Raw genomic sequence first — 13,441 nt, 5'->3', positions numbered from 1 at the left:
TTTCCCATGCTCTGTGCACCAGCATCAACGTCTATGAAATTCTTCCTATCACCCCATCTGTCTTTCTGCTACCCCAATAGCTTATTCACTTCTGCCTCCAAATGACTGCAATAGTTCTTACATGCAAACACACACACTCCACTAGACACATCACTTGTCCCCAGCATTCCTCCTGTAACCCTTCCTCACACACACAGAGATAGAGCTCCAGGACCATTTTTCCTATAAGGCCCTGTCAATCACCTCAGAGCCAATTAAGCTAGTGCAACCATCGCTAGACTAAAACAACTAGGAATTGGTATCTGCCTTTGTTGATAGCTCAGGTTTTAAGATATCAGTCAGTGGATTTTTTTTTAGTAAAATCAAAACAGAAAATATTATTAAACCATAGCCCAAGGTCCTCTCTAATTACTGAAGAGGATATTAGTGGATGGGACAGGTAGTGTTTGTGAAAGCTTCCCTCTAGAGAATACAACTTGGCTTCCTTCCTTCCCTAAATTGAGTAGGGAAACTAACAGCTACTTCCATCTACCAGATAAAGTCCAGCTGGTCCTCCATTTGCATAATTTAGAAGATTAAACCGAAGAGCATGGAAAGCAAGAAGAGGACAGCCATGTGGGCTCCCCGCTAAGCACTTTCTGTGACTCCTTATAGTGTCTGTGATACCATAAACTATGTCTTCCTCATCTGAGGAGTGTGTCATCTTTATTTAGAATTGACTTTTGTTAGAAGACAGCTTTAGGAACTTTCTGGAACTTACAGGAGGTAGGAGGAAGTTACACCAATGTTGCAGGTAAGCTTGCTGCAACAATAGCAGCCCAAGGTGTCTTTGGCCTTTGGGAGAATTCCCTTAGTCTTAGACCTGGGACCTCAACCTTCTGTTTAACAAGAGACTCTGATGGAAACAGAACAACTTCCCAGAATCTGCCTCCCCACACATGACTGCTATCTCCCAAGGTCTGAGCTCTGCTCTCACCTGCCCCATTGAATCTTAATTGAGGCAACTTTGAGGTGTCATCAGGCCTCTGACTCTTAGAAGGTCCCACTGGCTCCACAGTAGTGCTTAGCCCAAATTCTCTTAGGGTTTCATCCCTGTAGAAATATCATCTAGACCCCCACAAACTGTCAGCCAAGTCAGAAATTTCAAAAGTGTATGATTGACACCTAAAGGTGGACTCCAGATCACTGAGCAAACTGAGATGACCTCAGCTGATAATTTTGTAAGTACAGAGGAACTTCAATTTCACAGTGAGGAAGTTCTTAATCCTGATACTTGGGGCACGAAGAAATGTCTATTTTTATGATACTGTTTTTCTAATAGTTAATAATTAAAATGGGGTCTCAAGTCTATATCTGATCACGATTTAATAATACATTTTTTTTGTTTTCTTGTATGTATATGATTTTACCTTGTCTTTATGGCAAGAAAAAAAATTTAAGGGAAGAAGTTTACAGAGCCTTACCCCTTATGCTAAAGTATTGATTTCACATAGGTTCTGGGAGAGGGGTAAAGTCAGTGTCTTCAGTTGTGTGCCCACCGTTGAGTCCACAAGACTCTGGCAGATAGCTCCAAATCCATCACACAGACATCCTTGGTTAAACTCAGTAGGTTACTAAGCAAAATGAATAGACAAGAACATGAGAGAAGGGTTTGTAGAGAAGAAGGGTCAAGAGTGGGATTAAGAGGAAGATGGGAGAGGGTGGGACGAGAAGCTCAGTCTGCATCAGGAACATGTGTGACGTTGTTAAAGAACACACTTCATTAAAGTAAAAATACTTAGTTTTCCAATAACAGATGTTGTATTTTTTTTCCTTGTGTGTCATGATGTGACAACTTACAAGGGAAAGTGTCCCTTTGGCTCAGAGTTCAAGGGCACGGTCCGTTACATAAAGGAAGCTAGGGTACCAGGAGTTTGAGTTGACTGAGTCTTGCTGCATCCATAGTTGGGAAAGAAAGAGATAAATGCCAATGCTGCTCAGCTCTCAATTTTCACTGCTATTGGGTTCTGGCCCATGGAATGAGTCTGTCTACCTCAGTTACACTAACTTAGAACACACCCCCCAGACAGATATGCACAAAGATTTGTTTCCATGGTAATTCTAAATCTAAGTTGACCGCCAAGATCTTTAACATTGATATTAGTGGGGGTGGCAGCTGGGAAACAATAGGTTGAAGCAACCAATTAACCATGCTGTTATCCAGCAAACCTTGGCAATAGTGAGAGATTTGCACCACGGTAGTGGCTGTGGCCACATAAAGAGTTGCACCACTTTCAAAGAGGGGCGGGATATTTGGGAAGCAGCACACTCTTGCTTTAGAGATGAGAAAACCCACTGTGCATGGAGCTTCTTCTCACCATCCATGGAGGTCAGACCACCCTAATAAAATCTCAACATGGCACAGATTTATATTTTTACTATTACTGACAGGGTACAATGTGGGGGAGAGGTTATTAGATTTCTTTACAATGACCATCCCCTCCCCTCTTTGTATTGAGCTACCAGCCATGGATGACTGGCTGGAAACAGTGCTTTGGGAAACAAAACCCATTCTGCTCCAGGCACCCTAGGCTGGTGTGCAGAGTGACTAAGTCCTAGTCAGCAAGGTGGACACAATGATTGACCAATACAAATTCTAGGAGGTCACCTCACTAGCAAAGCATCCACACCCTCAGCCCTGGACTCCTTTTTCTTTTTTTCATCCTGCACCTCTTGCAGATATGATGGCTTGAGCCTTAAGAGCTATCTTGGGTCAGGAAAATGAGGGTACCTGAACCAATGGTGGAAAGAACCTGAGAAGCAGGCAACCTCCCAGACCTGCGGTGTCTACCTCAAACCTCAGATCTACACGTCAAACCTACACATCTGTATGGGAGAAGTACCTACATTGTGTTTAAGCTCTGCTGGCTTAGGTGCTACCAAATCCTATCTGTAGTAGTATTTAGGCTTTGCCTCCAGTGAACTTCTTATTACTTATAAATCCATACAGCATCCACTGTCATGTTTGAGCCTTGCCACCACTTTGAGAAACCCACATACAGACTCCTACACCAGCTCACACAAAAGCTATAAAGAAAGGCATAACACCAGGATGATTTGTGAAGACCAGAATTTCTTCCAGAACCCCACACTCCATACATACATATCCATACATGCATGGTTGTAAGTGAATGATGCTGGCCTTTAATCCACTGATTCCTCGACCCCTAGACAACCACCCAGTCTATCCTTTATCTCAACCATTGTCTGGATTCCTTGGGTGAACTCAGCTAAGAACTCTGTACCACACTGAATAAAGCCTTTCTCTGCCCTCTGCCTCACCTTCCCTAAAGCATAGTTTAGAAGCATGCCTTCTGCATGTGCTGACTGTTAGAATGTGAAAGGGCAACTCTGGCCCTTGCACCTTTCACTTAATGCACTAGCATCTCCCCAGTCAAGTCTGGAGACCACTGTGTTTGTTGCTCACTGAGGTCTGGCACCTGGATTGAACATCAGGCCTCCAGCAATGTTTCCACTGCAGCTGATTGCTGGAGCAGCATCTGGCTATCCATACAGCAGCACACCCCACCCAGCAGACAGAGCAGGCAAGTTCTAGTCCCCCTACGATGGCAGACTACTACACCAGACATAGCTCTCTGCAGCACCATCATGGTCGAGCCTGATAAAACAATAAGAAGTTTGCAGATGAAGAAAGACTAAGTTATGAGGGTATCTTCAATAATAGAAGAGCTTCCTCCAAACAAAATGAATGCATGACAGCCTAGCCAGAAGCAAAACCAAACCAAGGAGGTCTAAGCTGAGGAGTGATGGGCCCATAAGCAGCCCAGCGGTGAAAGTACCCTGGGTCATAGAAGTCCATGCTCTCAGTGCCAGGGAGCCTCCTGGCTGGGCCTTTAAAAGCTGGGATGAATTAGCAGCACATGTAAGGGCTGGAAATCAATCCTCCTAATGGGCTCCACATTGTTCCTTTCCTCGTTAGCATTCTTTACCCAGTCTATGGCCTCTATGTCCTAAGAAAGATGTCAAGACCTGGAGATGATCCAGAGAAAAGCAATAAAAATGATAAAAGGCCAGAGAAAGAGGGGCTAAGAAAATGGGAGTTGAGAATTAGAGACTGGAGAAGACAGGGTCATAAGAGACCTAACCATGACTTTTGCCTGAACAAAAGGTCAGAGGCATCCAGGATCTGGAAGACTCACTCCACACGCCGTCTGCATCCAATGAATCTAAAGGGAAGGTATTTTGAAACACTGTCTCTTGAAGCTTCCTTTTCATTTTCATCCAGCTGGTGGTGTGTTTAAATCAAGCAGACATTTGCCTCTGGAAATGGTACTGTCGCTGCGGTTTTAGGTTTCACTGAGACTAACACCGAGATTCATGAAGTCTAAAATTTTGAGGGAAAAAAAAACATTGAAAGGGACATCTGAATCCCGAGAAAGGTTAGAGAATCGACTCAGAGGGGTACACATGAAAAGGAAGGGGCCAACCTTGGACATTGGGTGTTTTGTAAGTTAAGTATAGTGATGAGCTTCTTGCCCAACCACGCACAGATGGCCACAGTGGAACAAGAGTTATGGTTCTTGCTATTGGTCTGATCTAGAATGTCCCTCAGAGTGGTATTAGTGGGAGGCAGTAGTATTTTTGACAGTTAGGACTATTTAGGAGGTCTTTGGGTCATTGGTACTCCCTTGAAGAGCTTGTACCATCCTGGTCTCCCCTCCCCCGTGTTGTCATTTTCTGGCCACAAAGCAAATAGCACTGTCTGTGCCTGCTGTGATACATCATCTCCACGCAGGCCTAAAGCAACAGGAACAGCAGACCCGAGGAGGAGCCTCTAACACTATGAACCAAAATAAAGTGCTTTGATTAATACGTTAATTATCTCAAAGATTTTGTTTAATAAGATGAGTGTCATGTGGCCCGACTGGTACATGCCGAGTGAGCTGAACCATGAGGAATCATCAGGTTAGAGTCAGGCATGGTACCATAGGCATAAACATGAGGAGCAGGAATATGGGGGCAAGGAGTCTCTTGTTCAGTTCAGTCAGGTATTTTGCCTCTCACCCCAAATGATTTGATGTTGAGTTCTATGCCCTGGGTTGAATAGTCATTGCCGGAAATGAAATGCCTAACTCTAGGACAATATGCCATAACAACATAGCTGGGAGAAAAACTCAGAAAGTAATTCTTAGGACACTAGGTGTTGTCCATTTAAAGTGCCATTCACTCTTAGCTACACAAAGGGTAACTGACGTCATGGTGATCACTCAGTGAGCACTTGACCAGCCTCATGGAAACTGTATAAATGCTTCTGGAAGATTAAGTCAGATGACGCCATGCAATAGGGACTCCTCTGAGGAGAAGCAGATGTGGATAATTATGTGCAGTCCTTCCTGAGCACGCCATAGTCCACTTAGCACATATCTTCACCTCCGTTTTGATTGCCACCTGTGGTCCAGAGAGGCCAAATGACTTGGCCCATGGCAGAGCCAATAGTGATCCTTTCATTCCAAGGTAAGGGACCGCTGCATCAGCCATCAGCCAGCACACAATGCAACAGATAGATGGCAGGGACCGAGTGAGGGAGCTGGATGTGAGCTAAGAGAGGATGGCTTCAAACTAAAACCAGGGAGCTCCAGAAAAAGTGGAAACATGGAGTGAGAAGAAAATTTATTACAGCAATCTGGGAAGATTGTAGGTGAGAAAGAGGCTAGGTAGGCTCATTTGTGACAATCTTTCCCCATTCCACATGCATGAGAGTCAAGAAGAGCATCAAGGTTCTCCAAAGGAACAGAACTGATCACATGTGTGTGTGTGTGTGTGTGTGTGTGTGTATACATATATATATACATTTGTATGTATGTATATATGTGTGTGTATGTGTATATATGTGTGTATATATACACATATACATACATACATACAAATACATATATGTATTCATATACATACATTTGGGGGTATATGTATTTGTGTGTGTGTGTGTGTGTGTGTGTGTGTTTGTGTGTATTAAGTGGCTTACAGGCTGCGGTCCAGCTCATCCAACAATAACTGTTTACCAACAGAAAGTCCAAGAATCCAGTAGTTGTTCAGCACACGAGGCTGCATGTCTCAGCTGATCTTCAGTGTATGCCTGAGTCCCTGAGAAGTGGCTTCTAATTCCAGTGAAAGAATGGATTTGTTCCTGCCAGTGAGAGCCAGGGGCAAGCAGGGAAATGGGAGAGAGACAGAAAGATTTCTTTCTCCATGTTGCTTGGGCTTTAGTTAACTTCGAAGCAGACAAGTTGAAAACCAAGGATAGACATCACATCTATGAAGGAAATAGGTAGGAACCTGATAAGACTCTGTCCTCCATGCAGCTGTAGACTCTTGCACTTACTGTGATTGCTTAAGATGCAAGAATCCAGCATTGCAATCTTTGCTATCAAAGGATGTTACCATCACACTAATGATACATGGAGAAAATGTATCGTTGGCTTTGGACACTGCAGATACAGAGAGCCTTTCCTGCCAAATAGTTCTGATCAGATCCTAGAGCAGCTCATGATACCTGACTACCTGCCATCTCCCTCCCACAGGAGCTCTTGCTTTGTACTGACGTCATGCCTGCTACTCAAGACATGAGTCAGGAGGGCAACACCATCGCCCTGTTGACAGATGAACAAGCTGCAACCTTTCTCTTCTTAAATGTCAGACGGATCCACTTTACCTTAAAGAGAAACCCTGCCATTTGGAGACTGATTTAGGAACACTGCCCAAAACTTACCCAGACCCTCTCCATTGTCCCCATAGGAATTAGTTAGTTCCCTGGCAGGTAACATGTTATAAAAAGAGTAGTCACTTCTCCCTCTCACCATGTGATTCCCTCCCCCTCCTATACGTACCCTTACCATGACAGAATTCACAACACTGTGTGGCATGGCTGGGAAGCCCTCATCAGAGACAGAACAGGCTACTCAATCTTGGACTTTCACCTCCAAAATTGAAGAGTAAGTAAGCTTTTTAAATATACCTCACCCAGTCTCAGGTGCTTCATACCGCAGCAGAGAACCTAGGTACTTAGGTAAAGGTCCCCTCTTTTGGGTTTGTCATTCTTGAGTACACAGCCATAGCGCTTTTGTGGAGCACTCTGAAAATAAGCCACCCCCATGTACCCGTTATGCTATAACAACGTCTTTCTTCCTGGAAACCCATCTCCTCCTGGAATCTCTTGGGTTCCAGTCAGATAACTGGCTCAAGTCTGAAAAATGTTCCTTCCGGGGCACATCCATGGTCTCCTGCTATCACAATTAAGTCCCTGATGTAATCCAGAAATTTTTCTGCCTTTCAGCTGCACCAGATAATTCCCCTTAAAAGCTGCCCCGGAAGCTCGGTCATTCTCACCCTTATCTCTAAGTACTTAATCACCATCTGCCTTTCATTGTCTCCTTTCCCATGTATTGATAGCTCCATCAACAGCTAAAAAAAATTTAAACTTCCACCACACCTGTAAATGCCTTAAACACTGTGTCCACCAAGCATTCTTTTCTCTGAAATACTAGCCTAGCTCCCACCTGTGACAATTTTAATACAGCATTTGCCCGTGCCTGGGGCAATAAGGACTCCATCTACCTTGAGCTAAGGGTTGTGCTCCCAGCTGACTGGTGGGCCTCCTATTTAAATTCCTGTTTTAGAATCTGTTTTGACATCCTTCTGCTGGCACCAATGACTGCTGGTTGAGTCTGACACACACACACACACACACACACACACACACACACACACAAACTTTGAGCTAGAGAGTGAAGGTTTTGAGAGGTCACAGGAGAGCTATGAGAGTTCTCAGGATTCCCTATAGGGAGCTCAGAGGTTCAGTTGTCCTGAATGATATTCCATGTCCTATAGCAGTGGTTCTCAGCCTGTAGGACACTATCTTTTTAGAGATTGCATATCAGCTATCCCATATATCAGCTATTTAAATTACTATTTGTAACAGTGGCAAAATTACAGTCATGAAGTAGCAACAAAATAATTTATGGTTTGGTGACCACCACAAGATGTATTAAGAGAGCCACTGTCCTGGAGACATGGTTGCCAGACCCTAGCACCTCCCAATCCAGCATTCTCTATGTGCAGGCTGCCACCAGGGAGAATACAAGGCCTGGAGTGGGTGAGATTGTCTCTTAAAGACTCAAGGACAGAACAATTTTTGGAGAGTGACATTCTGGAATAATCAGCAGGAAGTACCCCTTGACCCCGGGCCATGAGCACCTTGATCTTGAAGAGAAATTCAGACATGTCAAAGCATCTTCTCCATCATGTTGGGGTGGGGAGTGCATGATTACACATCATAAGGCAAACTAACGTTTGAAACAAAAGTCAAAGAGAAAACGGAAACCACATTTAGCGCCAAAAATTTGCCTCAAATTGTTATACACTTATTACATATAAGCCACAAGCTTGACTCAGATTTTTAGAGAATGGGGGGGGGCGTGTAATCTCCCTGTGAGCTCAATATCCAGTGCTCAGCTAAGTGTCTCTTCTTGGGGAAGACAGAGCAGCGAATGAGAAAGTAGCCCCTCAGTAGCCTGACCGAAAGAAGGTGGGCTTTGCTTAATGAACTGTACAACAATGTCACCATCACACTGATGGGCACTGGGAATGTGTGCATTTCTCAGCATCCTCTCAGAGGCCACCCGGACACTCACCCCAAGCCCAGCTCCAAAGGGTAGCAACTAAACCAGCTGAAGAAAGTCTACACCTTTATGTAAAAAAGACCAAGAGCACAGGAAACCCTTCCAAGGCAGCTCCACATTCCTTCCACCTTTACAGAGACCAATGTATGAAAACATTTTCAGAACACCTGTCCATCTATGGGTAAGTTCTTAAAAAGTGGGCACACTAATTGCAATAATCTACTGCAGTTTTTGAAACATTTGTTCAGCAGTCTTTGAAGACAAAAAAGCAAATTGTTTTCATTTGGTGGAAAAGCTGGTGATAAATTAAGGTTTCCCATGCCCCATAGAAAATGCCTTTTTGTTTTATTTCCAAATCTCTCCCGGTCGACATGCAGGGAGACATATTTATGAAGAAAGCAAAACAGATGATCTGGCCGCATTGCTGAAAGAGGGATGCATCTGTCTCCAAGCACTGCAAGCCACTTAGCCACGATAAATCTTCCCAGCCCACAGACATTAGCATGCCACAATTCTGAGTGTGCTCCCTGAAGAGCTCATTCGCACTACTTACCTTAGGTACTCTCAAGGCCCCCAGCATCCCACAACCCCTCCTCCCCTGCTTACTGTGGTTCATGCCTCTGGATACCAACATACCCACAGTCCCTTGCAATTGGTGAGGTCAGGGTTCTTCTTCTCAAGCATTACCCTCTTAATCTTTTTGCAGATCTCCAAGTTCACATACTTTGTTCTCTTTTAATGGACTCTGACCTCCCTCAGGAATGAAAGAATAAGTGGTAGAATTTTAAATGGGTTCTACTCATCTGCTATCCTTAATGTAACATTACATAAATAGCCCCAGGGACCAGATGAGACACTGCTATGGCCAGTATACAGTCTCTGGGAGGCAGCACCAAGGCCTGCTTGCTATACATAAGTCAGCCAAAGTACCACACTCAGGCCGATGTTCTTCTAGGGCCAGATGAGCCAGAAAGTATTGCTAAATCTGAGAGCTCAAGGGTCCTCTGCAGGCCTTCTAGGGGGAGCAAGGTTTGGGGCCAGAAGGAGTAAGGATATTGATACAAAACCATCTTCAAGTTATTTTTATGGAATTCCTCTTTCTAAACGGTTTAAAAAGACAGCAAAGCCTTCCCTTCCAACAAGTTGAGAGGACAAATGGAAAAGCCATCTTCTTGGCCTCGTTCCTATTTTAGCAGGCCAGGAGTCAAGCAAAGCTATTTTTATTCGGTGGTAAATCAGAATTCATTTGCTATAGTTGCCATAACAAAGCACCACAGATTGTATGATTTATTCACAAAAAAAATTACTGTCTCATAGAACTGGAAAGCCGAAGTCCAAGCTTTAGTTGTTGGGCAAGGTATCAGCAAGGCTGGTTTCTTCTAATGCCCTTCACACAAACATTTAGCTCTCTGGCTTCCCCATGTCTTCTCTTGTCCTCTTCCCCCGTATTTATGTCTACACTGAGGTTGTCATAAGAGCTCCAGACCTGGGGCAAAATCACACACTTCCCCGGGATCTCATCTGAACTTCATTGCCTCTTCAATAACCTTGTCTCCAAATGGGGTAGCATTCTTGAACACTGAGACTTATGCTTCAACATATAATAAGAGAAACAAGCACAGTTCATGCCATAATAGGCCAAAATCTCACACCCTAAACACTCTCATGGAGCACAAAGATGAGACAGGGAAGAGGAGAGAGCACACTGACGACTGTCGTGCGTGTAGGGTTAATTACTGTTCTCAGCAACTGGAACTCAGTCCCACTGGGGAGTTCCAAGATAGCAGGATCATGAACTGTCCAAGAGCTGTGCTAATTTCAGAGGAGGGGGTGTAAGTATTTATGCAGTGATTCTATCCCAGAAATTCTATGGAAGTTTATATATCTTTTTATGCATGTATGTCTCTGCATATTTATGTGCAGGAGCCCACAGAGATCAGAAGAGGAATTGGACCCCTGCAACTGGAGTTATACATGATTGTGAGTTGCCATGTGGTTTCTAGGAATGAAACCCTAGTCCTCTGCAAGAGCTGTAAGTGTTCTTTTTTAAAAAAAATATTTTATTAGGTATTTTCCTCATTTACATTTCCAATGCTATCCCAAAAGTCCCCCATACCCCCCCCATTCCCCTACCCACCCACTCCCACGTTTTGGCCCTGACATTCCCCTGTACTGGGGCATATAAAGTTTGCAAGTCCAATGAGCCTCTCTTTCCAGTGATGGCTGACTAGGCCATCTTTTGATACATATGCAGTTAGAGTCAAGAGCTCCGGGGTACTGGTTAGTTCATAATGTTGTTCCACCTATAGGGTTGCAGATCCCTTTAGCTCCTTGGGTAATTTCTCAGGCTCCTCCGTTGGGGGCCCTGTGATCCATCCAATAGCTGACTGTGAGCATCCACTTCTGTGTTTGCTAGGCCCCGGCATAGTCTCACAAGAGACAGCTCTATCTGGGACCTTTCAGCAAAATCTTGCTGGTGTATGCAATGGTGTCAGCGTTTGGAAGCTGATTATGGGATGGATCCCTGGATATGGCAGTCTCTAGATGGTCCATACTTTCGTCTCAGCTCCAAACTTTGTCTCTGTAACTCCTTCCATGGGTGTTTTGTTCCCAATTCTAAGAAGGGACAAAGTGTCCACACTTTCGTCTTCACTCTTCTTGAGTTTCATGCATTTAGCAAACTGTACCTTATAGTTTGGGTATTCTAAATTTCTGGGCTAATATCAACTTATCAGTGAGTACATATTGTGCAAGTTCTTTTGTGATTGGGTTACCTCACTCAGGATGATGCCCTCTAGGTACATCCATTTGCCTAGGAATTTCATAAATTCATTCTTTTTAATAGCTGAGTAGTACTCCATTGTGTAAATGTACCATATTTTCTGTATCCATTCCTCTGTTGAGGGGCATCTGGGTTCTTTCCAGCTTCTGGCTATTATAAATAAGGCTGCTATGAACATAGTGGAGCATGTGTCCTTCTTACCAGTTGGGGCATCTTCTGGATATATGCCCAGGAGAGGTATTGCAGGATCCTCCAGTAGTACTATGTCCAATTTTCTGAGGAACCGCCAGACTGATTTTCAGAGTGGTTGTACAAGCTTGCAATCCCACCAACAATGGAGGAGTGTTCCTCTTTCTCCACATCCTCGCCAGCATCTGCTGTCACCTGAATTTTTGATCTTAGCCATTCTGACTGGTGTGAGGTGGAATCTCAGGGTTGTTTTGATTTGCATTTCCCTGATGATTAAGGATGTTGAACATTTTTTTTCAGGGGCTTCTCTACCATTCGGTATTCCTCAGGTGAGAATTCTTTGTTCAGCCCTGAGCCCTATTTTTTAATGGGGTTATTTGATTTTCTGGTGTCCACCTTCTTGAGTTCTTTATATATATTGGTTATTAGTCCCCTATCTGATTTAGGATAGGTAAAGATCCTTTCCCAATCTGTTGGTGGTCTTTTTGTCTTATTGACGGTGTCTTTTGCCTTGCAGAAGCTTTGCAACTTTATGAGGTCCCATTTATCGATTCTTGATCTTACAGCACAAGCCATTGCTGTTCTATTCAGGAATTTTTCCCCTGTACCCATATCTTCAAGGCTTTCCCCTACTTTCTCCTCTATAAGTTTCAGTGTCTCTGGTTTTATGTGGAGTTCCTTAATCCACTTAGATTTGACCTTAGTACAAGGAGATAGGAATGGATCAATTCGAATTCTTCTACATGATAACTGCCAGTTGTGCCAGCACCATTTGTTGAAAATGCTGTCTTTTTTCCATTGGATTGTTTTAGCTCCCTTGTCAAAGATCAAGTGACCATAGGTGTGTGGGTTCATCTCTGGATCTTCAATTCTGTTCCATTAGTTTACTTCTCTGTCACTATACCAATTCCATGCAGTTTTTAATGACAATTGCTCCATAGTACAGCTTTAGGTCAGACATGGTGATTCCACCAGAGGTTCTTTTATCCTTGAGAAGAGTTTTTGCTATCCTAGGTTTTTTGTTATTCCAGATGAATCTGCCGATTGCCCTTTCTAATTCATTGAAGAACTGAGTTGGAATTTTTGATGGGGATTGCATTGAATCTGTAGATTGCTTTTGGCAAGATAGCCATTTTTACTATATTGATCCTGCCAATCCATGAGCATGGGAGATTTTCCATCTTCTGAGATCTTTAATTTTTTTCTTCAGAGACTTGAAGTTCTTATCATACAGATCTTTCACTTCCTTAGTTAGAGTCACGCCAAGGTATTTTATATTATTTGTGACTATTGAGAAGGATGTTGTTTCCCTAATTTCTTTCTCAGCCTGTTTATCCTTTGTGTAGAGAAAGGCCATTGACTTGTTTGAGTTAATTTTATATCCAGCTACTTCACTGAAGTTGTTTATCAGGCTTAGAAGTTCTCTGGTGGAATTTTTAGGGTCACTTATATATACTATCATATCATCTGCAAAAAGTGATATTTTGACTTCCTCTTTTCCAATTTGTATCCCCTTGATCTCCTTTTGTTGTCTAATTGCTCTGGCTAGGACTTCAAGTACAATGTTGAATAGGTAGGGCGAGAGTGGAGAGCCTTGTCTAGTCCCTGATTTTAGTGGGATTGCTTCGAGCTTCTCTCCATTTACTTTGATGTTGGCTACTGGTTTGCTGTAGATTGCTTTTATCATGGTTAGGTATGGGCCTTGAATTCCTGATCTTTCCAAGACTTTTATCAGGAATGGGTGTTGGATTTTGTCAAATGCTTTCTCAGCATCTAACGAGATGATCATGTGGTT

This window comes from Mus musculus, chromosome 7, assembly GCF_000001635.26.
Source record: "Mus musculus strain C57BL/6J chromosome 7, GRCm38.p6 C57BL/6J".
Taxonomy (NCBI): domain Eukaryota; kingdom Metazoa; phylum Chordata; class Mammalia; order Rodentia; family Muridae; genus Mus; species Mus musculus.
This window is presented reverse-complemented; position numbering follows the sequence as displayed.